We start from the raw sequence: 25,308 nt of genomic DNA, 5'->3' as shown, positions 1-25,308 counted from the left end.
GACTGGCAACGGCAATGGCAGGAAAAGGGTTCTTGAAGAAGAGAAATTTGTTATCCTCAAATACAGGCTTACGTTTCAGAAAGCTTTTTTTAGGGTAGTTGTTTGGAGTGTGGCCACGTATGGAGTGAAACATGGACGAGGAACAGTTTAGGCAAGAAGAGAAATGTGCTACAGAATAATGTTGAAGATTAGATCGGTAGATGACGTAGCTAATCAGAAGATGATGAATAGAACTGGGAGACAAGTAATTTCTGGAGAAACTTTACAAGAAGGGATCGGTTGATAGAACACATGCTGAGACATCAAGGGATTACAGATTTAGTACTGGAGCGAAGTGTGGGGAATAAAAGTCGTAGAAGGAGGCCAAGAAATAAATACAGTAAGCAGATTCAGAATGCTGTAGGTTTCAGTTGTTATTCGGAGATGAAGAAGCTTGCACAGGATAGAGAGTCGCATTAAACCAGTCTCCTAACTGAAGACCACCACCACAATAACAACATGGAACTGAAGATTTAGAGGAACTCTTGTCATTGTCTCCATGCCTCACAATTGTGAGAGAATATAATTTACAAGAAGAAGTTGAACTTTACAGATCGTCTGCAAGGAAAGCTCAAATGGCGGACTGTTAGCATCAGGCAGATATTCGGTTTCCAGCCTCATACTAATATTAAGCAATCAAGTAGAGTATATTCCTCGGAGAGTTTAATCTGTAATATTCGGAAATAATGCATTTCGCAACAGTCCCTACTGTTCTATAGGTCTCTGCATAAGTCTTATACAGAGTCCTAGATATACTGTGTTGCACATGCCATTCTTCGTTTTCAGCGTTGTCGTCTTAATGCAGCCCGGTGCTGTTGTCTAAAAGCGTGCGCTTTAACGTGCTTCTTCTCTTTCGCAGGTGCCCGAAAAGTCTGCAAATGAACCCTCTCACGAACACATTTACTGTGGTATTGCTTATCGCCTACTGACTTGAGGGATGGACTCCTTCAGCACCTCCTGGTTGTCGTTGTCTGCAGAGAGTTTGATGTGCGCTCTGCATTACACAGGTGGAGACGGGAAAACTATTGCCTCGTTAGGAAATGATTTTTATCGGTAGGCCACTCAGAAAAGATTTATCATTTAGCAGAAAATAATTTTGTTAGAATCATAGTGGTTTTATAAAACAGTAAATAAATATCAAAGCACTTCTCCAATTACACTTGCGCCTGGCACCAAAACATAGAAACGCAACCAACCAGGATAACACCGAGTACGCGTGTTTCCTTTACACTGTCCGGTCGGCTTAAATTTTTGTACGTCTCGATATCCACTAAAAACTTACATTAGTCACATACAAGTTACTTCATCACTCTCCAAATCAGAGAACCTTCAGCAGAATGATATTTATCAGGGTCCTATAGACGCAAACATGAAGCGCTATCGTGTCGAACACTTAACTTGTGAAACGAGGAAAGTTGCGGAACTGCGGAACCTCCTCTAACACCAAGAGGTGACATATGCTGGAATTATTCACCGATGCTCGAAATGTGTTAGGTGTAATACATCAGATAGAACAGCAGCAAATTTTGGTAGCTTCCTTGGTCTGTCTGTAGGGATTAGCTCGAAAACATCTGTATCACGTGCCATACGGTGGCTTGCCAGTATGTGCTTCGATATAGATGTAGAAACGATGTGGAATGGGGTAAGACTCTAGTTCAGTAAGCGAGCGAAGTGGCGCACTTGTTAGCACAATGGACTCGCATTCGGGAGGACGACGGTTCAAATCCGCGTCCGGCCATCCTAACTTAGGTTCTTCAAGATTTCCCTAACTCGTTTCAGAAGAATAGCGGGATGGCTCATACAATTATTTCGTTCCTACCTGTAACTCTACAAGCGATAGTCATGATTTCTTTCCCACTTACATTCTTAATCTTTTTATATGCTGCATTAGTGCTTTAGTTCAAAATGAGTGGCTCTTCAGCCGAGGACGCGAAAGAGTGACAAAGTTACGGGTATACAAGTTCAGCAAATCGGCGTCATCATACATAATAGCTCACTCTGTGAACAGAGGAGCCGATGAATAACGCAGCGAGTGTGAATAATTCATGTGAGCCTGGAGAGCAGCGAGACGGCGAGGGCCCAGTTCCCGCATTTCAACGACGCAGTCCACAAACCTGGAATGTCCCCCATTAAAACTCAAACTCACCAGAGCCACAGCCTCGACGTCACGGTGGTGATGGCGGGACCCGCTACACAGTGCGAATGTTAGGGCTTCCTCGCCTCATTACGCCTGTCTAGTAGCTGAAGTCTGTTGTTTGCACTAGCAAAGCACGTACTCTCCGCTAATTAAAACGCCGCGAGAAAAATGGCTCGCTGTTTCTACAGCATGTCTGGCCTGTGCTTCGCTTCGAGCAGACAGTGTGCTTCTTTCTATTTTAACATGCTCTTGAAAACGGATAATTCTTCTGTGTACTTGTACTCTATGCTTAACGTGTCTCAGTAGTAATGATATATTCATAAGGATAAAATCATGTGATGCACAAGATTTGGATAAAACCTCGTGATCATTTACCATGTCTAAACATGGACGTCATTTACATGCCTTCCGCATTTGATCACCTTTTCCAGTATCTGATCCAAGAATCCGTTCGCTCTTCTCACATTGATAGAAACAACAGCGTCGTTCCTCTGCTGATACAGTAGGTGCAGAGTATTTTGCGCCAGCCGCTGTGACCGAGCGGTTGTAGGTGCTTCAGTCCGGAATCACGCGGCTGCTATGGTCGCAGGTTTGAATCCTGCATCGGGCATGGATGTGTGTGATGTCCTTAGGTTGTTAGGTTTAAGTAGTTCTAAGTCTAGGGGACTGATGACCTCAGATGTTAAGTCCCATAGTGCTTAGAGCCATTTGAACCATTTGAGCAGAATATGTTCTGGTGCAGTCTGCATTGTTTTCAGACTTCGCCTAAGGTCAAGGTCGAAATCACTTATTCATTTCCCCTCTTCCCTCCGCCCTTGTCCCTCATCATCTCTCTCCATTCTAGACATACTGGGTGATTTATAAGTAATAATAGATAACATCAGAACTACGCAGACTTGAACGCATTTTCAGTGAAAGTAGGAAGAGAACTCACCAGGGCTGTACACCGTCCTGTATCGCTTAGGTTTCACGGATGTAGCTGTATGCCGCCCGTTCTGATGACAAAACCGCGGGGCAAGTGGCGAGATTATATTCCATTTTTAAGTCCAGCAGTTAACTTTTGGTGATCAGAAGTCAGGGCAATAGACCATTTCAATTGAAACTTCCCGTAGAGATCGCCTGTGAACTGTTCATGGTGCTGTTGCTGAGAGGTGTATTAGAATACAAAGACATATTTTGTGCGTGCGAACCTTTCCTGAATATATTAAATACTTAAAAAGCAAAATATTTATTTATAGTCACAGTTGCTGATCCCACTGCGTAGCTAGGAAGTAGGGACATTTTATTTTCAGTGAGCGCAAAGAGTATGGTGGACTTGTGGACTGGAAATTATGTTCAGTATGTTCTCCATCTATAGTCTCAGAGAACTGAGAACTTCAAGCAGTACAGTTATACGGCAATCTCCAAAAAGGGGTCTCGTAGAAGATGGAAAGAAGAACGTAAGTATAAAAAAGGTAACTGCGAAGAAACCATCGGTAACAAAATAAATACTGCAGCTGAACGATGAAAGAAGGCCGTACAAAATTGTTCAATGAAAAATAGAAAGTGCAAGTAAGCTAAGACAAAATGGCTCCAGGAAAAAAGTGAAGAAATCGAAAAAGAAATGTTTGTCGGAAAGACTGACTCAGCATATAGGAAAGTCAAAACGACCTTCGGTGAAATTAAAAGCAAGGGTGGTAAAATTAAGAGAGCAACAGGAATTCCACTGTTAAATGCAGAGGGGAGAACAGATAGGTGGAAAGAGTACATTGAAGGCCTCTATGTAGGGGAAGATTTGTCTGAGGTGATAGAAGGAGAAACAGGGGTCGATTTACAAATAGAGGATCCAGTATCAGAATCACAAGTGAAGAGTTCTTTGGGGGACCTAAGATCAAATAAGGCAGAAAGGATAGCTAACATTCCATCAGAATTTCTTAAATAATTGGGGCAGTGGCAACAAAACGACTATTCATGTTGGTGTGTAGAATGTATGGGACTTGCGACACAACATCTGACTTTTGGAAAAATACCGTACACAAAATTCCGAAGACTCCAAGAGTTGAAGATGCGAGAACTATCGCAGAATCAGCTTAACAGCTCATGCATTCAAGTTGCTGAGAATAATATTATGCAGAAGAATGGAAAAGAGACTTGAGGATGTGCTGGATGACGATCAGTTTGGATTTAGGGAAGGTAGAAGCACCAGAGAGGCAATTCTGACGTTGCGGCTGATAATGGATGCAAGCCGAAAGAAACATAAAGACACGTTTATAGGATTTTTTGACGCGGAAAAAGGGTTCAGAATGTAAAATGGTGCAAGATGTTCGAAATTCTGAAAATAATAAGGTTAAACTTTATGGAGAGAGGGGTAATATATAATATGTACAAGAGCCAAGAGGGAGAAATAAGAGTGCACGACGAAAAACGAAGTGCTCGGATTAAAACTGGTGTAAGACAAAGATGTAATCTTTCGCCCCTATTGTTGAATTTGTACATCGAAGAAGATATCAATGATACGACTAGCTGATGACACTGCGACTTACTCTCCTGTGTGAAAGTGGCGAAGAATTACACACTCTGCTAAATGGAATGGACAGTCTAATGAATACAGAACATGGAATGAGACTAAATTGAAGAAAGGCGAAAGTAAGGAAAAGTAACAGAAGTAGAAACAGCGAGAAACTTAACATCATGATTTATTGCCACGAAGTCGGTGAAGTTCAAGAATTCTGCTCCCTATGCAGTAAAATAACCAATGAGAATGGAGCAAGCAGGACATCGAAAGGAGACTAGAACTGGCAAAAATGGCAATCCTGGCCAAGAGAGTCTACTAGTATCAAACATAGGTCTTCCTCTGAGGAAGAAATTTCAGAGAATATAAGTTTGGAGCATAACATCGTATAGCAGTGAAACATGGACTATGGGAAAACCGGAACTGAAGAGAATCGAAGCATCTGAGTTGTGGTGCTATAGACGAATGTTGAAAAGTAGGTGAACTCATAAGGAATGTGGAGGCTCTGCGCATAATCGGAGAGGAAAAGAATATGCGGGAAACACCAACAAGGAACAGGGAATAACTTCCATGGTATCAGAGTGAGAAGACAGCGATTGGAATACATCCAACAAGTAGTTGAGGACGTAGGTTGTAAGTGCTATACTGGGATGAAGAGGTTGGCGCAGGTGCGGAATTCGTGGCGGGCCGCATCAAACCACTCAGAAGACTGATGAAAAAAATAAAATGTTCACCATCGTTGTCTCTCTGACTGAAAAAAAATTGTCGCACTCTTGTAAACGGAGGAGGTAGGTATGAATGACATACAAACGTTTAAGTGTCTTTTCACTGTGTCATTACAAAAACGACGGCCATTTCGGATTATTTAACCATCGTCTCACATATGGTGCACCGACTGGGAAAATGAACTGTGAAAATAATCAGTACAAAACAGGGTACGGAAGTGAAATATGCCGAAACCAGTACGACAACAGTGTTAAGATATGCTTACGAGTGAGGTTATTAATTTGTGAATGTTAGCCAAAGCAACTTTGAACATGACGGAAGGAAGGAAGAAGACGCTACATCATGTACATCATGGCCACCACCGGTGCTGGTGTTAGAAGCAGCTGGTGCATCATCACAGAACTGTGTGGACCTGCAATTACTATGTATATAATAGTGCCTGCGATTCTGATAAAATGGGCGAGTATTGAAAAGCGAAATGTTTATCTGTTTCTCTTTCAGGTAAAGACTGGAAATTCTAAATTACAAATTAATTTTATAATAATCGAAAATTTTGTGTAATGTTTCTCTGTTATTTTGTGTGTATGATTTCTAGAAATCCACTATATATATATATATATATATATATATATATATATATATATATATACACTCCTGGAAATTGAAATAAGAACACCGTGAATTCATTGTCCCAGGAAGGGGAAACTTTATTGACACATTCCTGGGGTCAGATACATCACATGATCACACTGACAGAACCACAGGCACATAGACACAGGCAACAGAGCATGCACAATGTCGGCACTAGTACAGTGTATATCCACCTTTCGCAGCAATGCAGGCTGCTATTCTCCCATGGAGACGATCGTAGAGATGCTGGATGTAGTCCTGTGGAACGGCTTGCCATGCCATTTCCACCTGGCGCCTCAGTTGGACCAGCGTTCGTGCTGGACGTGCAGACCGCGTGAGACGACGCTTCATCCAGTCCCAAACATGCTCAATGGGGGACAGATCCGGAGATCTTGCTGGCCAGGGTAGTTGACTTACACCTTCTAGAGCACGTTGGGTGGCACGGGATACATGCGGACGTGCATTGTCCTGTTGGAACAGCAAGTTCCCTTGCCGGTCTAGGAATGGTAGAACGATGGGTTCGATGACGGTTTGGATGTACCGTGCACTATTCAGTGTCCCCTCGACGATCACCAGTGGTGTACGGCCAGTGTAGGAGATCGCTCCCCACACCATGATGCCGGGTGTTGGCCCTGTGTGCCTCGGTCGTATGCAGTCCTGATTGTGGCGCTCACCTGCACGGCGCCAAACACGCACACGACCATCATTGACACCAAGGCAGAAGCGACTCTCATCGCTGAAGACGACACGTCTCCATTCGTCCCTCCATTCACGCCTGTCGCGACACCACTGGAGGCGGGCTGCACGATGTTGGGGCATGAGCGAAAGACGGCCTAACGGTGTGCGGGACCGTAGCCCAGCTTCATGGAGACGGTTGCGAATGGTCCTCGCCGATACCCCAGGAGCAACAGTATCCCTAATTTGCTGGGAAGTGGCGGTGCGGTCCCCTACGGCACTGCGTAGGTTCCTACGGTCTTGGCGTGCATCCGTGCGTCGCTGCGGTCCGGTCCCAGGTCGACGGGCACGTGCACCTTCCGCCGACCACTGGCGACAACATCGATGTACTGTGGAGACCTCACGCCCCACGTGTTGAGCAATTCGGAGGTACGTCCACCCGGCCTCCCGCATGCCCACTATACGCCCTCGCTCAAAGTCTGTCAACTGCACATACGGTTCACGTCCACGCTGTCGCGGCATGCTACCAGTGTTAAAGACTGCGATGGAGCTCCGTATGCCACGGCAAACTGGCTGACACTGACGGCGGCGGTGCACAAATGCTGCGCACCTAGCGCCATTCGACGGCCAACACCGCGGTTCTTGGTGTGTCCGCTGTGCCGTGCGTGTGATCATTGCTTGTACAGCCCTCTCGCAGTGTCCGGAGCAAGTATGGTGGGTCTGACACACCGGTGTCAATGTGTTCTTTTTTCCATTTCCAGGAGTGTATATATAGTTTATTTTGTGGATATAATATTAAGCAAAATTTAGCTAAATTAAATTCCTTTGAAAGTGATCAGATATGGTAATTTCAAATGTTTACAATATTTAATTTTGTTCAAGAATATGTTTTCTTTTTCACTAGTATAAATAGCAGTTGATGAGGCGAAACAAGCTCTGTATGGTTCTAAGAGGTACAGAGGTGATCGAGTGTACACACATCCAAGCCCGAGGCAGGATTCGAGCCTGCGACCGCAGCGGTGGCGCAGTTCCAGACTAAAGCGCCTAGAACCGCTCGGCCACAGCGGCCGGCCGGCTCAGTTTCTAAAATTCTAACTGGAAACATTTGAATGCAGTCGAGCTATAGCTCTTTCATTAATTAAAGCAAACTTAAGTCTATTTATATAAAATTTAAGAAGATTGTAAATGCTTAATTGCTGGAGATATTAACTAATATGTGTAAGAGAAAGGGGCATTTAGACACTGCTACCTGTACTCAGGGAGCTTGGTAGCAGATACTGCGATTGGCGGTTCCGCTGTGCCTATATATAGACACACCCCGTGGGGGAGTGAGGAGAGATACTTCGAACCGAGATATCAATCTTTTCGTGTCAGTCGAATGCCTGCGTGCTTTGGGCCTCGGGTAACGTCAGACTTGGACAGCTTGAATACGTTTTCAATAAAAGTGGGAATTATACTCGTAGGACTGTTTCCGATGGGTGTATTAGAGAGAATACTGAGACATATTTTGTTTGTGTGAATTTTTTGTGAGTTGTATCAATCAGATAAAGCTGAAAATTTTTCTTTGTAGTCATAATTCTTGATCCCGCCGAATAAATAACTAGTAGAAACAGTCTCTTTCAGTGAGCCAAACAGTAATTTGGACTTGTAGACTGGAAATTTTGGACACGTCAATATTTTTTCATATCTTTCTGGCTCACCGCAAAAATAGTTTTCAAGGTCTTGTAAACGGCTAAGGTACGTGTAAATCACGCGCAGACAATTTAAGTGTATTTTCACTATGACATTACAAAAGTAACGACCATTTTGGCTTATTTACTCGCCGCCATACAACTATTAGGTAAGCCCATACACACCGACAGGGTCGTACCACATCGGATGAGAAAAATCGGTTTTTAGATGTCCTGGGGCCAACAAAAAAAAAAAACGTATAAATGAATAACATCGGTTTGTAGTTGTCGTGAGTCTGACGCCAGACGTGTTCTATTTGCTGTCCACCGTTTTCTGCCATTAGTTGAAGTCGAGAAACAGCATGTTCCACAACAAACCTGAGCGTCTCGGGAATCATCTTCAGAATTCGTTGAGAAATGTGTTCCTTCAGTCCACCTACGTTCGTAATTGGAGGAATGAACTCAACATCTTTCAGATAAAGCCACGGTCAGAAGTTACAAAATACATCTGCAGCAGCTGCTTCACACGCTGTGCAATGGACAGAGAAGCACCATCTTGCACAAAAATAATCCTACGCACACATCCAAGCTGTTGAAGTGCTGAAATGAAATTGGTGTGCAGGACACTCACAGAGCGTTCACCTGTGACGGTACACGTAACAGGACCCGCAGGACTAATCTCCTCGAAAACAAACGGCAGCGGGATAAAAGATATCGTCAACCTGCACCACACATTCACATTTGCAGAATGATATTGCACCAGTTGATTTGCGTGAACCTTTTCCGTTGCCCATGTTCTGCAACTCTATCTACACGTCCTTGGAGATGGAAATAGGCTTCATCTGTCCACAGAATGTTCCGTCGCCATTCATTGCCCACTTTCATCCGAGCAAGAAGTTCCAGAGTGAATCGTTCATCTTGCAGGCAAGACAGCAGGAAGCAACTCCTGAACTAGGGTGATTTTGCGTGGATAGTAATGCAGGATGGCATGTACAACGTTGGGGCAGTTCAGCCGGCTGTGGTGGCCGAGCGGTTCTAGGCGCTTCAGTCCGAAATAGCGCGACTGCTACGGTTTCAGGTTCGAATCCTGCCTTGGGGATGGATGTGTGTGATGTTCTCTGGTTAGTTAGGTTTAAGTAGTTCTAGAGGACTGAAGATCCCATTGTGCTTAGAGTCATTTGAACCATTCGGGCAGTTCCCCGTGCACTGCATGTTTGCACACCACCGCTCGACCACTGCTGAACTGCTGTAGTCACATTTTCGACAGACGTCGGATCAACTGCTTTTCTCCCTCTGCCACTTGCACTTCAAAAGAAACTGTCTTTTCGAATTTTATAATTATAGGACCATTGCTTTTTTCATACCCTTGAGTGTTTGGAACTTCAGCAGGGTTATTGGTACTCGGTCACCGTTCCTGTAAAAGAGCCTCATCTGCAGCGCGCTGTTCTTCGTAGAGACAGGTATGTTGTGCGTCTCCGACGTTATTTGAGGCACAGCCGGGTGCCGCGCGTCTGTTGGTGTGCATATTCCGACGCCATGTATTCGTCATATTTTCATTTTTTTCATCGAGTACGTTACCCCTGCGCCAATAATATGGTGTGCAAAGTTGACATCACTCTGAGCAGTACTTCAATTTCTACAGCGTTCCGAATCTGGAATTATTACGGACGCCCCGTATATACAGAGCGTCTCTCCTAAGAGTCATCAGGAGCATTTTCACTAGTGTTTCGCCAGATATTTGCAATTTCGGTTTATCAGTGCGTAGCTGCAGTGAGCCCAAACAAATGCTACTCATCATGCGACGCCCAGTGTCGACAGAAACAGTTGGTTTCTTTCCCGTTACAAGCAAAAATATTTTAGAAACGAAACTTTACGTACCCATTCAACTGAGTGAGCCCACATCAGTCTATTGTGGTATTTGTTTCATCGATTCCTATTAACAGGGACTGCAAAACACGGAGACTAACCGGTACTGCAGCAGCAGTTACTGAGCAGCGCTGCTGAGTGGCGGTAAGAGTCGGCGTGGGCCAGGGTAGTGCTATGGCTGGTTGCTGTTAATACAGGTCGATAAAAAGATATCGCAATAGACTAATTTGGGACTGCTCAATCCAATGAGCAATTAAAGTTCGGCTTTTAAAACATTTTGCTCGTAACGCCGAAACATTGCGCCGCTTTATAGCGGCACAGGGTATCGTATGAAGGACTTTATGAGCAGTATTTGTTTGTACTGGCTTCAACTGCGGTTGCAGAAACGAAACTGCAAGTATCTTCCAAAACAGAGAAAATTCGCCGGACGACCTGTAGGAGACCCACCCTGTGTCTTGTGTGTGTGTGTGTGTGTGTGTGTGTGTGTGTGTGTGTGTGTGTGAATACTATATACCTGCGTCCGAGCTGATTGTACAACATGTGTGCATGTAAATTGTACATACTGTGTGAATGAAAACATATTTACTATGCACGTATCTGAGGCTACGTGACTATGTAATAGTTCCCATTTCCCACGATAAGTCTCTCTTTGACATTGTAACAAGAATGAATAATGTAACATAGCAGCGGTATATGAAATAACATAGCTGTATATAAAAAATAATGGCAAATGTGCATTTCATAGTGACTTTCATGGGAAAAAACATACTGTGAATAATTACGGATAGTGTATTATCAGGCAGTTACCAAATATTATGTTGTTCAGATGTGTGTGAAATCTTATGGGACTTAACTACCAAGGTCATCAGTCCCTAAGCTTACACACTACTTAACCTAAATTATCCTAAGGACAAACACACACACCCATGCCCGAGGAAGGACTCGAACCTCAGCCGGGATGAGCCGCACAGTCCATGACTGCACGCCTTAGACCGCTCGGCTAGATATTATATTAACTAACGTATTATCAAAAAGTGGTATACCTCATGAATAAGAAAGTAGCATATTAAAAGAACGAAGAAAATTTGTTACCCTGTATCCTAGTTCTTATTTGCGGACCATACCTTGAATCCTCAAACCTAATCGTAATGGCAGTTCCACTGCACATAAATGCAAGGTAGAAAAGGTCAAGGTAATACAAATGTTGTAGGATAGTTCTTGCAGAATGTAAATACTTTTGGCTTAAAGGAGACCACTCACCAAAAATCAGAGGCATTGAGTTGTCGATAGGCAGACACAACAGAAAGAAAACTTTCTAGCTTTTGGAGTTATCCTATGGCAAGCTTGGGTAGTACACACTCCTATGCTGTCAGGTGGACTAATGCTGTGTATCGGCAGGTGGACTGTTAGAAGTGGGGGTAGTGTCGGGTGGGGTGGGTGGAGAGAAGAGGAGGTGGGAGGCTGAAAGAGAGTCTGGGGTGAGTTACGTTGGAGGAAGAAGAAGAATTTAGAATGACAATAACTAGGCAACAGCTTCGATTTTGAAATGAAACATATGATTCATTACATTAACTAATTTAAACTGGCAGTGAAAGTTTTATATTATTACTGATAACCATACATGCTTAAAAAAACTCAATATTATTCACTTTTTACCTAGCATATATTTGTTTCTCCTCTCACTAACGTCTCACATTGCTCTAAGCGCTTCTACTTGGTGTTTTAAAGTTAGTGAACCGCTATTCGTCTCTATTATTTCAGGCGCAAACTTTCTATTTACGACTCCTTTTGTTTCTAAGACATATTTACGATTAGAGTATTGTTAGACAAGCAGTACTGTATGATAATTTTGAGACTGAAATTGAGAATTTTTCAGTCACATGCTTCTTCAGAATGAGTGCCCTGATGAAACATATGACTAATTTTCTGTACTTATGGTGTTTACCATTAACTGAATTTCCTGTCGGTGCTTGGCATAACATGATAAATCTGTTAAAGAGGAAAATACTTTCTAATGTTCTGCAAGGTTATATTTATTTTCTTACGAACCGACTTTCGGCTTCCCTGGCCATCTTCAGGTGGCAACTGAATGTCGCAAACAAACATAAACGTGATGTGCAACGTACACAGGCGTTATTTGTACAGAAAATACAAAAGAGCCAAGTACTTACATAGTCACATAAGAAAAATATTACAATAATTACATTAACTGAAAAAGAGGGTAAAAAGTTTTTATTTGGAGATGTGTATAACAAATGATGAGAAGCAATATGAATTTACAGTTTGAATATAGTATTTGGAACGGAAACTTAATTCGCAATGTAGAAAATGGAAATTGAGTCTGATCGTGTAGTACTTGGCTGGCATTCTGTGCCATGTGTTTATCGATTTCCATTAATTCCAGTAGGGTCATTTTCATGATTTTTGGCAAAATGTGTAAGTTCACGCTCTAGATCATGTAGATGGTTCTCTGCTAGAAGATGATCAGCAAAGGTCGAATCTTTCTTCTTTAATCACCAGCTTCTCTCAGTTCACGTAGTGTAATTGCCACAGCTCTGCCTGACTGACCAATATATACTTTTTTTACAGTGCTTGCAAATGATTTTATATACATCAGTCTTTGAACAGTGTTGCTTTATGCTTTTACTATTGAATAAAAGTATTGATATGTTATTGATGACATAAAATGCATGTAGTTGCGAGAGATAAATTCTGCCGAAATTTTTACAAAGGTACAGACGGTGTTTAGAAAGGATAGATTGCATGCAACCGGTGGTGGAGTGTTCATCGCTGTTAGTAGTAGTTTATCCTGTAGTGAAGGAGAAGTGGATAGTTCCTGTGAATTATTATGGGTGGAGGTTACACTAAACAACCGAACTAGGTTAGTAATTGGCTCCTTTTACCGACCTCCCGACTCAGCAGCATTAGTGGCAGAACAACTGAGAGAAAATTTGGAATACATTTCACATAAATTTTCTCAGCATGTTATAGTCTTAGGTGGAGATTTCAATTTACCAGATATAGCCTGGGACACTCAGATGTTTAGGACGGCTGGTAGGGACAGAGCATCGAGTGACATTATACTGAGTGCACTATCCGAAAATTACCTCGAGCAATTAAACAGAGAACCGACTCGTGGAGATAACATATTGGACCTACTGATAACAAACAGACCCGAACTTTTCGAATCTGTATGTACAGAACAGGGAATCAGTGATCATAAGGCCGTTGCAGCATCCCTGAATATGGAAGTTAATAGGAATATAAAAAAAGGGAGGAAGGTTTATCTGTTTAGCAAGAGTAATAGAAGGCAGATTTCAGACTACCTAACAGATCAAAACGAAAATTTCTGTTCCGACACTCACAATGTTGAGTGTTTATGGAAAAAGTTCAAGGCAATCGTAAAATGCGTTTTAGACAGGTGCGTGCCGAGTAAAACTGTGAGGGACGGGAAAAACCCACCGTGGTACAACAACAAAGTTAGGAAACTACTGCGGAAGCAAAGAGAGCTCCACTCCAAGTTTAAACGCAGCCAAAACCTCTCAGACAAACAGAAGCTAAACGATGTCAAAGTTAGCGTAAGGAGGGCTATGCGTGAAGCGTTCATTGAATTCGAAAGTAAAATTCTATGTACCGACTTGACAGAAAATCCTAGGAAGTTCTGGTCTTACGTTAAATCAGTAAGTGGCTCGAAACAGCATATCCAGACACTACGGGATGATGATGGCATTGAAACAGAGGATCACACGCGTAAAGCTGAAATACTAAACACCTTTTTCCAAAGCTGTTTCACAGAGGAAGACCGCACTGCAGTTCCTTCTCTAAATCCTCGCACAAACGAAAAAATGGCTGACATCGAAATAAGTGTCCAAGGAATAGAAAAGCAACTGGAATCACTCAATAGAGGAAAGTCCACTGGACCTGACGGGATACCAATTCGATTCTACACAGAGTACGCGAAAGAACTTGCCCCCCTTCTAACAGCCGTGTACCGCAAGTCTCTAGAGGAACGGAGGGTTCCAAATGATTGGAAAAGAGCACAGATAGTCCCAGTCTTCAAGAAGGGTCGTCGAGCAGATGCGCAAAACTATAGACCTATATCTCTTACGTCGATCTCTTGTAGAATTTTAGAACATGTTTTTTGCTCGCGTATCATGTCATTTCTGGAAACCCAGAATCTACTATGTAGGAATCAACATGGATTCCGGAAACAGCGATCGTGTGAGACCCAACTCGCCTTATTTGTTCATGAGACCCAGAAAATATTAGATACAGGCTCCCAGGTAGATGCTATTTTTCTTGACATCCGGAAGGCGTTCGATACAGTTCCGCACTGTCGCCTGATAAACAAAGTAAGAGCCTACGGAATATCAGACCAGCTGTGTGGCTGGATTGAAGAGTTTTTAGCAAACAGAACACAGCATGTTGTTATCAATGGAGAGACGTCTACAGACGTTAAAGTAACCTCTGGCGTGCCACAGGGGAGTGTTATGGGACCATTGCTTTTCACAATATATATAAATGACTTAGTAGATAGTGTCGGAAGTTCCATGCGGCTTTTCGCGGATGATGCTGTAGTATACAGAGAAGTTGCTGCATTAGAAAATTGTAGCGCAATACAGGAAGATCTGCAGCGGATAGGCACTTGGTGCAGGGAGTGGCAACTGACCCTTAACATAGACAAATGTAATGTATTGCGAATACATAGAAAGAAGGATCCTTTATTGTATGATTATATGATAGCGGAACAAACACTGGTAGCAGTTACTTCTGTAAAATATCTGGGAGTATGCGTACGGAACGATTTGAAGTGGAATGATCATATAAAACTAATTGTTGGTAAGGCGGGTACCAGGTTGAGATTCATTGGGAGAGTGCTTAGAAAATGTAGTCCATCAACAAAGGAGGTGGCTTACAAAACACTCGTTCGACCTATACTTGAGTATTGCTCATCAGTGTGGGATCCGTACCAGGTCGGGTTGACGGAGGAGATAGAGAAGATCCAAAGAAGAGCGGCGCGTTTCGTCACTGGGTTATTTGGTAACCGTGATAGCGTTACGGAGATGTTTAATAAACTCAAGTGGCAGACTCTGCAAGAGAGGCGCTCTGCATCGCGGTGTAGCTTGCTCGCCAGGTTTCGAGAGGGTGCGTTTCTGGATGAGGTATCGAATATATTGCTTCCCCCTACTTATACTTCCCGAGGAGATCACGAATGTAAAATTAGAGAGATTAGAGCGCGCACGGAGGCTTTCAGACAGTCGTTCTTCCCGCGAACCATACGCGACTGGAACAGGAAAGGGAGGTAATGACAGTGGCACGTAAAGTGCCCTCCGCCACACACCGTTCGGTGGCTTGCGGAGTATCAATGTAGAATGTAGAATGACTTCTTTTCAAAACTGCCTGGAATGTTGCCAAGATATGGAGATTAGCACCCGGCTTTGAAACTAACGAGTGATTGTTGTTCGCCGTCGTACAGAATAAAATTACACATACAGAAGAGCTGTATTTATATAGTTTGTTTACCCTATCCTTTTAGTTAATGTAATTACAGGAATGTTTTTCTTAAGCATGCTAAGTAAACACTTATCACTTTCGCATTTTCAGTACAAATAATATCTGTGAAAGTCGCGAATCATGTTTATCTGTTTTTGCGACATTCAGTTGGCACACGAAGACACAACCTGAGAAGCTGAAAGCCGGTTCATGACCAAATAAGTACAATTTTACAGAACATTAGGATGTGTTTTTCGCTTTGATAATATAGTGTTTAACTTAATAACATGAAAGATGGTACATCTTCTTCAAATGAAAGTATTCTTCAAATGAAAACACAGTTAGTGTGCTGAAGATTTGTATTCGAGGATTAACTATGTATATAACGTAATCTAGTTTGAGCTGTTATGACTATTGTTTACTCAAAAACTAAGTAAAAATTCGATGAGGTTAAAAACCTCCTAGAGTGTTCAGATGCATTTACCTGTTCAGCACCTGCTGCATCATTTCTTAAAACATGAAAAGATACAATATTATAAAATTTCAGATTTGTGGCATTCGTCTGCAGCTGTCTTGAAAAGTGTGGTTTTCGTCCGATTGGGACTACATTACTCGAATAAAATGTGGTGCAACCGGTTTATAGTACTTCGTGACTTTAACTACTTCTAAATGATATTTCAGGTAGCCGGCCGAGGTGGCCGAGCGGTTCTAGGCGCTACAGTCTGTAACCGTGCGACCGCTACGGTCGCAGGTTCGAATCCTGCCTCGGGCATGGATGTTGAAAGGTATGTGCTGAGATTCGATCAGGATAGAGCCAGTGAAAAATGTCGATAGTTCCCAACCGCAAGGTTGGACGAGTGGTACATCTTCGAGTAGTAAGATCTTTGACAGCTAACAGAGCTAGGTGCACGCGGTAAAAGTTTGGCAGTGATGAGGAGATGCGCAGAGACAGCAGACGTGTTTCGAGTCGGAGCTAGATGCCTGCAGGAGGCAGCCGGGTCGTTACAGCATCAAAGTAAGAATTGGCGCTACGCACATAATAAGCTATATATTGAGCGAAACTCGGCACATACCTGGGGAAACTAGAAAGAATAATTAATAAAATAGGTTTTCTTTGGTTAAATAACGTCTAAAAGCTAGATAGAAATCCCATTGTTGGTGCAATAAGCGTTTTGTGAAACTTTCTCGTAAATCCATGCTACAGAAGTTTTTTTTTTTTAGTTTTTCACATGTGCCTTAAAAGTTTGAACAATAAATATTTTTTAGATAAAATTAGAGTTTCATCTCACACCTTATGTCGTTCTCCGCATCCTGTGCTTACATTGAACCAAAAGGTACATTAAAGTTCCCATGAGTAGAGCTAATAATTTCATTTATCAGAGTAAAATAATCTACATGCCATTGCATAGTTGGCAAATTATTCAGATGAGGACAGAATTTTTATTAAGTATCAAACAGGGCCACAATGAGTAAAGTTATCTAGAATGACAATTTTATGCCATTGCACTACGGCTGAGTTGAATATATGTTTTATTATCGGCTGAACGGGAATGAGTGCACGAGCTAAGTCCACAGTCGCAGTCAGATGCAGGTTGGCGACTTTCATTTATTTTTTACCACTAAACTTTCATGCAGTCAGATGTGTATTTTGAGTATTAATTTTCCAACAATATTTTCATGCAGTCAGATAAAGTTCAGTTCAGTTAAATACGCAGTCAGATGCAAGTTTTATTAAAGACTAAAGCAGTCGCATGCAGTTCGGTCTAGTTTAAGTAGAGAAGTTTTATTAAGAACACTTTCAATGTGTGTGATGTACATAAGTTAGTTAGGTTTAATTCTAAGTTCTAGGCGACTGATGACCTCAGCAGTTAAGTCTCGTAGTGCTCAGAGCCGTTTGAACCATTTGATATTTCAGGTAGATCAAAAAACATATAAAACCAGTTTCCTATTGTCAGCGTAACAATTCGTTTGATTTCAAAAATGATTATCCCAGCTAGTATTTGTCACTCTCTACAGAAATCTCCACCTAACGTTGTGTAGAAATGTTGTCTGTAAAGTCGTGTGAGTGGAACTAAATTGCATATCATTTATCATATTTTGCACATCTGTTTGTTAAGATGGAAGCACTTTCCTCTAGCAAAAGGAACATTTAGCCACAAAATACTACCCGCACACAACACTGACGTGTATCCCCTATTAAAATATTTCATGTAAATCGTCTGAAATAATTAGGCTTCATACATCAGCAAATAAGAAATTGATATTATGTAACGTGCTGTGAGCACTGTTTTTAAATATGCAATCTGAGTTGAATTTTGTCTTTTAAAGTAGATTCGGGACCACGGGTGCACATTTATTTCTATTCATTTATATCTAACAACATTTATGTTTGTTAAAATTCTCGATTCAAATCTGCCACGGAGATATTTTTGCTAAGATGGCGGCAGACAGGCGACAGTCAATTTGTTTATTGTTATTCTCGATTCCTTTTATATCAAGTGAATATATTCACATAAAAGTCTTTAAGCCTTTTGTTTTCTATTCTTTAGCATTTAAAATTATTCTCAATGAAAAATGTGTCATATTTTTTATGCCAGCTACTAGTAAACTCCGCTGTAAGTTACTAGCGCTAATGGCTGCGCTCCTATTGCGGAGCTGAAATTAACACTTAGAATACAGATCCACGTCTAGACAATAGCGACTCTATTTTTCAAGTAATAATTAACAATACAGTTACAGGTTTCCTCTTCACAGACCTCCACACATCTCACGTCCCAACAGTTCATCGGTTAGCACAGGAAGAACAACTGAGCCACAATTATCAAAGATAACAAAAAAAAAGATTATAATTGTCGTTGTCTTTGAATGCAATTCTCTGATAATAGTTTTAATTCACACAGAAATTAAATTACTACAGAAATAATGAAAATATTGTCGTCATTTTTACACGATACAGTCTTTTTTATACGTAATATCGATAATATTGTTGAAGTTTGTACATTTAGTTCATTTTAACGTCTTGTGGCTAGAACATAGTGTCGTGGATGTTACAAAAAAACAACGTTTCCTAAAAGAAAATATATTTTAAATACGCTCACAATTCTGATGTAGAAAATGAAGTTGGATAAATATTGACTCTAATAACTTCCAGCGTGCTGGAGTAGTTTGGGTCAGCAACTTTAGTTCATGAATAGAACGAAAACCCAGTCCAAGTTGGAAATCTTTACTTTTTTTTCATTCGATGACTAGTTTCGGGCCAAGACCCATTTTCAAATCATCATAACAAAGTCGAAAATGACACATCTTTGACATCTTCGGAAATGCCAATTTCGACTTTGTTATGGTGATTTGAAAATGGGCCTCATCCCGAAACCAATCATCGAATGAATAAAAAGTATAGATTTGCAACTTGGACTGGTTTTCCGTTCTAGCAAATATTGAGGTTTTTTCCGTAATGACGATAGCATATCATCATCCTAGCCGCTTACGGGCGCCGAAAAATCCTACACGCTCGGTACGTGGCCGACTCCACCACAACTCCGAAAAGTTTGACACGCTTCCTCATCACTGATGACAACCATAGAGAAACAGTTAGTATTGGAGATAAAGCTAACCGAATTTTTAAAATCGTCTTTACTTACTGCTTAAGTTATTGTGCATAGAAACGATCGTTTTGGTATCCATGTGATACTAAGGGACATGGGCCAGGTTTCCTACACTTGGTTATTTTGATGTCGTCCGTAAAATACCGTATACTAAGTTTCTTTTCACTCTTGCTCAGTGATTGTTCATGTGAACTGAAGAACATTGTGAAGAAAGGTTTCGGTACTGATTGAAGTTTTTCACGGGCGTTGTTCTTCCGCAAGAGCAAATCTTCGTTGCTTTCCAAAAACGGCGGATGAGAACACCTATTGGCTTTATAGATGCATCCTATTATAGTCGTTACCAGCGGACCGTAGATGTGTAAATGCGTTACGATATGTGAAGCCATAGCCCACAATGACCAGAGCTGAAGTCATTTATTTGCTGTATAACACGCTGTCGCTGTTGCTGCGCACACTATCGACGCGTCACTCATGTGAAAGCAGAAGATAGCATCACCAGTCACCACTAAGCTGTGACACTTACACCCGCCACTGCAGTCAAGGTCTGTGACGCAAGCCTATTACTAGTGGAAGAAATTATCTCCGCCAGTATTTGGAAGGTGACGCAAAATTACTGATCACCATACGTTCCACAAATCTCCGGGATAAAATTCCATACCTGCTCGCAGTATTTCACGTTTGAGCACGTATGATCCCGCTGCCGGTTTGACCGTCTGATAAGACGCTGAGCTCACCGGCCGCCTTGGTGTCGAGATGAAAGGGATATGTTCCAGCAACAGGTTTAAGGTTCCGTCACCATTTTACGACACAAACATGACACCACACAATAAGCATATTCAATACGGTCACCTATACTGAACAGGCAGGTCTGAACTGAAGGCCCAACTCTCACGCAAAATCTAATTTGGTATCACTAGGTATGGAAAAAGAAACTATTTTTTGATTATACGGCTGAGTCCACTCCTAGGGACTTCCCGGCAAATAATGCTGCAAGAGGTTTCGTTCATAGGATGATGTAACGTTCAGGTAACGGCGAGAATGTCTGGTGAGAGACATCCTTGTTCGTGGCCCAACTTCCGGCATATTATGATAGCCTTAGTCTGTGGCAGCGACATTGTTGTGTGTTCTCCAGTTGGAATATTTTTCAGAAAATCTCTCCTGCCTCGGCACGGCTGCACTTCCACACACAGATATAATGAAATGTTATACAGCTACGATGATACACGTTTCCTCGATGAACCACCTATGAAACAATGATAGCAAGGTTTGAAAAGCTCCTGGCATAGTTTAGAGTTCGGCTGAATCAGCTATATTATTCACTTTTTCTTTACATCTAAGTCCAAGCAATTTCATGAAGTTAAGGAAGCAAACAATTACAAACGAAGTAGTAGAATCTTAGTAAATGAATTAAATAAGTCGTTTATTCGCTTCAGGCTAACGAAAAGCGCTACTGTGTCATATCTGGATTTGACTCTGGATTTGATTAAGTGCATACTACAAGAGATTACTAGGTATAAATACCATAAAATAAGGCTCAGCGAAATGTGAAAAGAAACCTCGCTCTCCAAAAGCCACATAAGCACGACAAAATTACGAAGTGGAATTAATGCGCCAAATCGCCACACATAATGGATACATAGGTTCGGCCTCCAAACAACACCCACAGTTTTTTGTGTGCCCTGCTTCAACTTCTGTAGTGATTTTTCAAAATCCAAATTCATTAACAGATGAACACAATAACAGGCTCCTTCTCCTAAAATTTGAAAAAGAGTTATGCATAAGCCAACGCACAGAAGGAAGGTCGGATTTTGCCTGATGACACCTTCTGGCGTAGTTGTTTGAAATAATTACAGAGTTAGCCCATATTCCCTTACGAATATTAGTGGTACATCATTACTGTGGAGAACTATTTGCAGTTCTGTTGGTGCAAACATAACGTACATAGCACGAAGCAAATCTGAATTACTTGTTTTTTTTTTAACTCTTAGTTATTACAACTCTTAATTAACGCAAATAAAATACGTAAGACAAGACACGCGCATTGTTAGTAGTGTGTGCTAAATTCCAACCTCTACCAAATTCTGCTTTGTTTGTAAATGCATCTGCCTCTCTCAGTAAAATATAGCTCAGTAATGAGCTTTTTTGCTAAAACTTAAATTATATGCAACATATTACACTGAAGTAAAATGCGACTAGATGTTTTGAATTTTAGTATCCATATATACAATTTCATATCACGAAGTTTATCGTTGCTCATGTGCTCAAAAGTTAATCATCATGGTTTTGGATGATTTACTGATTCTTAACAATAACTGTGTTGTATAATAATACTGGTAAAAATATGTTTGACATCCCAAAATACACCTTTCTCTGCCTTTATAAAGACCCCAATCAGCATCGTATCGCTAACATTTGCTGTGCAATCAGCGTTTATCGAAGTTGGCAAGGTTCAAAATGGTTCAAATGGCTCTGAGCACTATGGGACTTAATATCTCAGGTCATCAGTCCCCTAGACCTTAGAACTACTTAAACATAACTAACCTAAGGCCATCACACACATCCATGCCGAAGACAGGATTCGAACCTGCGACTGTCGCGGTAGCGCGGTTCCAGACTGTAGCGCCTAGAACCGCTCGGCTACTCCGGCCGGCAGTTATCAAGTATATCAGTCCCAAGCCTTCTCAACGACTAGCCGTTTTAGAGCACTTTCATCCCGTCTCAAGCGCGGTAAGTACCAAAGTACAGAAATCGCCCACGCCAACTGTTCCAAAGACTCAGACAACGACTCAGCGTTTTCATATACTTTGGTCCAAGAGCTTGACGTTTTGAAATGTGCTGCCTTCTGCCTGTTCCCACACAAGTACGAGGACTCTACGTCACGTCAGATACTCTTTTTTGTGTCGTTACCGTTTTCAGTCCGATGAATGGTTTGCAACTCTGGATACTAGTCTGTTCTGTTGGAGCCTCTTCATCTCCGAATACCTAACTCAGTGTGATACAGAAGGAGAATGATTCTTCACGAAACTGAAACTAATTCATTACCAGCTGTAATACTAAAATTTGAATTTTCAACCCCAATAACTGCTTACAAGAGAGAGAGAGAGGAAAAAAAAAAACGAGAACGAGAACGAGTGAATTCTTAAAAGAGGGAAATTGCAGCACCGACATAGACGAGTGCCGACAGTGTATTTCAACATATGGAAGATGATTTCTATTCAAATTTCGCGCTAGTCACGTAATACTGGCACTAGTAGCGTCACTAAGAGGATAAAAATCAGGTTTGCTTTAAATATACGCTGTAACGAAAATGTTCAAATGTGTTTGAAATCTTATGGGACTTAACTGCTAAGGTCATCAGTCCCTAAGCTTACACACTACTTCACCTAAATTATCCTAAGGACAAACACACACACCCATGCCCGAGGGAGGACTCGAACCTCCGCCGGTACCAGCCGCACAGTCCATGACTGCAGTGCCTTGGACCGCTCGGCTAATCCCGCGCGGCATACGCTGTAACAGTCTAGAGCGTTAGTTACCTGAGACGTTGGAAGTGGCGAATGGTTCAAATGGCTCTGAGCACTATGGGACTTAACAGCTGAGTTTATCAGTCCCCTAGAACGTAGAAGTACTTAAACCTAACTAACCTAAGGATATCACACATATCCATGCCCGAGGCAGGATTCGAACCTGCGACCGTAGCAGTCCCGCAATTCCGGACTGAAGTGCCTAGAACCGCTCGGCCACCTCGGCCGGCTGGAAGTGGTGAGTTGATGTCAGTCAAGAATGCCATTAAGGCCATAAAGTCGCCGTTATCAATACCCTACTGAGTTCGAACGATACGTGTAACAGGGCTACGAGAATCTCGATGTTCCTTCTGCGATACTGCAGACGAACTTAGCAGAAATTAGCCACTGTAAATGACTGCTGGCACAGCTGGTCACCAGCATGTTCGGTCGCATGTAGAGCGGGCTCCGGGTGGTCACATGACACTGCCGAGAGGGAAGACCATCGTGTTTGGCGTATCGCTTCGGTGCACTGTACGGATCTGCAGCAGCAATTTGAGCAGAGTTACCACCACAGTGACACAGGGAACTGTTACAAATCGATTACCTTAAGGACAGCTCCGAGCCAGACGCCGTGTAGCGTGCATTCCACTAACCAAAAACCACCATCATTTGCTACTTCAGTGGTGTCAAACGAGAGCTCACTGGAGAGCAGGGTGGAGGTCTGTTGGCCGGCCGAAGTGGCCGTTCGGTTAAAGGCGCTGCAGTCTGGAACCGCAAGACCGCTATGGTCGCAGGTTCGAATCCTGCCTCGGGCGTGGATGTTTGTGATGTCCTTAGGTTAGTTAGGTTTAACTAGTTCTAAGTTCTAGGGGACTAATGACCTCAGCAGTTGAGTCCCATAGTGCTCAGAGCCATTTGAATTTGGAGGTCTGTTGTGTTTTCTGATGAAATTTGGTTCTGCCTCGGTGGCAGTGACTCCGTGTGCTAGTTAGGAGGAAACCAGTTGAGGCCCTGCAGTCAGTCTGGGTGTTATACACACTGCGACCTACCGCTGGAGTTATGGTCTGGGGTGTGATTTTGTATGATATCAGGAGCATTCTCACGGTAATCCCACGCACCCTAGCTGGAAATTTGAACGTCAGTCTGGTGATTCGACCTGCTGCAACAGCCATTCATGAACAGCATTCCGACAGGATAACGCTCGCCCACGCAGCGCTGTTATAACCCAAAATGCACTGCAGAGTGTCGACATGTTGCCCTGTCCTGCTTGATCACCAGGTCTGCCTCCAATCAAGAACATATGGGACACCTTCGCATGACTCCAGCGTTACCCACAAACAACATTAATCGCCCCAGCTTGATCGACCAAGTGCAACAGGCATGGAACTCACTGGCATCCAGCACCTGTACTACACAATGCTTGCACGTTTGCATGGTTGCATTCAACATTCCGGCGGTTACACCGGTTGTTATTGCACCAGCATTTCACAATTGCAATGATTTATCTCGCGCTTAAAGTAACCTGTGATCTGGCAAGGTTAATCATTTACGTACGTTACCTACACAAATGTAGTCTAGAAATTTCATACTTTTCATTAATTATTTTGAATTGTTGCGATTATTTTCCGTCTGTGTAATTATCGCGTACCTTACTTTTTTGCGTGTATTACATGCGGAGCTGGTAGCTTTAATCCCTCTCTGTCATTAGATTTAACAACCAAGCACCACATTTATGCCCTGGTTCACAGAAACGTTATCTTGCTCCCTAATCAGAATCTTGCTGGAATAACTTGCCCCCGGCCGCTGTGGCCGACTGGTTCTAGGCGCGTCATTCCGGAACCATGCTGCTGCTACGTTCGTAGGTTCGAATCCTCCCTCGGGCATGGATGTGTGTGATGTCCTTAGGTTAGTTAGGTTTAAATAGTTCTAGCTCTAGGGGACTGATGACCTCAGATGTTAAGTCCCATAGCGCTTGGAGCCATTTTGAACTAGCTTGCCTGTGGAGGTTGTTTCACAAAGGAAGTAGCTATAAGATATTATAAAGGTAATATGCGTCATAGCTTAAGGTACAATATCATTCTCCACAGGAGCGAAACCTTGTTCTTTTAAATTCCAAAGAAGCCGATAAATTTTGGTAAACTACTACATTTTCACTGCGGTGGATCAGAGTTGCTCCCACTACTGACAGTGTGTGTGTCGCATAACGTGAACGTAACGGAGAGTGCACGAATCTCCCAAAGGCAGGGTGTATTCCTATAGCGCGTCAGAGTTCGGTACTTGTGAATAGATATCTCCTCGCTAATGTCAGTGAAATGTTGCTGCTTTGCTGTGATGTGTTTGCCGCCCGAATGTGGACAACTTGGCAAAGCTCGGCTTGCTAACTCTGTAGATGGCCACGGTAACCGTTAATGAGATTTCTGCAGTACGGCTGTTCCTGACAGATTAACGCTGGTGTACACAGTTCAACCTG

Source organism: Schistocerca americana, chromosome 1, assembly GCF_021461395.2.
Source record: "Schistocerca americana isolate TAMUIC-IGC-003095 chromosome 1, iqSchAmer2.1, whole genome shotgun sequence".
Lineage (NCBI taxonomy): Eukaryota > Metazoa > Arthropoda > Insecta > Orthoptera > Acrididae > Schistocerca > Schistocerca americana.
This window is presented reverse-complemented; position numbering follows the sequence as displayed.